Genomic DNA, 2,333 nt, shown 5'->3' on the forward strand with positions numbered 1-2,333 from the left:
TTACACATGGCCCAAAAAGTCCTTTAGTTTAATGTTGAAGAAGGTGGGGAACCATGCTGTTTACAAGTAAGTATACTACAGATAAATATCTCTGTTAATGCTTGAGTTTGTCCTTGCGGTAAAACCACGATGATATCAACATTTCCTTGAGTGACTTACTAAAACTCCAGATACAAAAAGGAAATGTTGATTTAAGAAACCTTCATAATGCAAAAACAAAATTTGTTTATATTTGTCTTAAATTCATACAGACAACTAAATAAATAAGAGTTTCATTAGGAAATAACTGACTGATGTTTTGTGCATTTTCAGTTCCACCAAAACTGAAACTGCACAAAGAGGAACGACATGTTGAAATACTTCTGTCCTGGTGCTAAAATGGGGTGCGAGTGCTTGGGTCATAAAGTAAAACCAACAAGTGCTATACTTGACAGTTTCTTTTTGAACTTGTTGCATGGCATCTTCCTTTTCACTATTGCCTTTGTCCTGATGCCTGCCAGTACAACCATGACGGTGGCTGCACGCTGTCAGTTGCTGAACCTGCAGTATTTATAGCTCATGGTAAGCCACAAACACTAACTGCCTATCAACAATCTAGCTGATACCATCTTCCTCAAATGTATTTTTCTGCCGAAGTTAGATGTCGTTGGAGTCTTTGTTTTAGAATATATACACAGCCTTAAGTTCATGGAAAACCAACTGACATTTAATTCAATTCACCATCCCTGATTATTCTTGCTGTCAAGCATTAGTTCAATGTTGCTCCAAGATACATTGGAAAAATCCCCTACAATCCCCGATACCCTTCTCCAGTAAACATTAACACCTGCTTTTCTAGAGCTGGTCAAAAAAGACAGCTGACAGAGCCACTGTGGTTCATGTAGGATCACATTACAAGCACAGGGAAGTGAAAATGTTTTACATTTTCAACACCTTCACCAGTTTTCTTTTTCACCATCAAGCCCTGCCCTTGTACAATAACTTCCCAACTTTTGAAGTGTTAGCCCATTTCTGAAAACAATTAAACATGTTGAAGGTTTTAGTAGAACTGGTTTAACAGGTTGTTGTAGTTAGCCGTGTAAAGAAGAAGTCGAATCGGGCTGAGGCTAGCCACTAAAGACACAATGGTATACCCAACGAGCCCCACCCATTTACTTAACTGTATATATACGATAGGGTTTAAATGTTGTTATGTTTGTTTAGCAGTAGGTTTTTGTGTATTTTCGTTTCAATATTAAGGGCTAGTCAGAACCAGGGACACACTCCTTACCTGCCTTAACACACATGGCCAAGCTGACTGAGTCTAAATCCATTTTCAAAAACTTTTATGAACTCAGGAATCAATTGGTGTGGAGAAATACTGCATTGTTTTTACGACAACAGATTCATTTTGTTAAATGAATGTTTCTAATCACCAACATTTCTATTGAAAGTTTAAGCATATATATAGAGAATACCCTCTTCAAGTCTATATTTGTAGAATGTTAACACCCCTAAGTTGCGTAAACCATTAAATTCCAATGAAGCATTACTGCATAAAGATATTTATAACTGTGACTTCTAGAACACAGTTCCAGTTCATTCAAATAATCCCCATTAATAGTGTTTTTGTTATGGTCACTTCTTCAAATTATATTGGTAATTTTCTATTCTATTTGTATGTTTTGACTTTCTGCAGTACTATGCCAGTATTTCAATTTAATTTCAATGTGTTTATTGTATGCACCAAAAACCATGTTAAGTGAATAATCTATTGAGCAATAAACCTTATTCGGATTCTGATCAGTACAAAACATTATACACCTGAAACCTGTCAGGCTCTACAGCAGCGGTATATGTTCAGACATGTGTTTTGCACAAGTCATTCATCAATGCATTCCGACTTTAGTGTGTGCTTCTCATGTAGTGTGTTGCTGTCATCTAATCTTCAGTAATTTAATCTCTAACTCACCACCCTGATATATGCACTGAGTCCTGGTATGATCTTGACATGGATCGTGTTTGTGTCAGTCTGTTTTCTCCTTCTTCTTTTTTCGGTTACCTTATATTTTCGCTCCAAACTAATCTTTGCCTTCTAACTCTGTGGATAGGATTTTGGACCAGCCAGTTATACTACTATATTCAATGGTTTTACAAACAAAGGGCTTTCAGAGAAGTCTTGGTTTTAAGCCCTAGTTTCCGCTATTGAGATTACAGCAGAAACTGCACTCTCACAGAAGTTACACTGATTTGTTTCATGCATTGATAAGCAGCCCGTTTGAAGCAATATTTCCCAACAATAACTAACTATACATGTTGATACTTGTAGTTCAGGTACAAAAGAAACACAACAC

This window comes from Eleginops maclovinus, chromosome 2 (genome assembly GCF_036324505.1).
Source record: "Eleginops maclovinus isolate JMC-PN-2008 ecotype Puerto Natales chromosome 2, JC_Emac_rtc_rv5, whole genome shotgun sequence".
Lineage (NCBI taxonomy): Eukaryota > Metazoa > Chordata > Actinopteri > Perciformes > Eleginopidae > Eleginops > Eleginops maclovinus.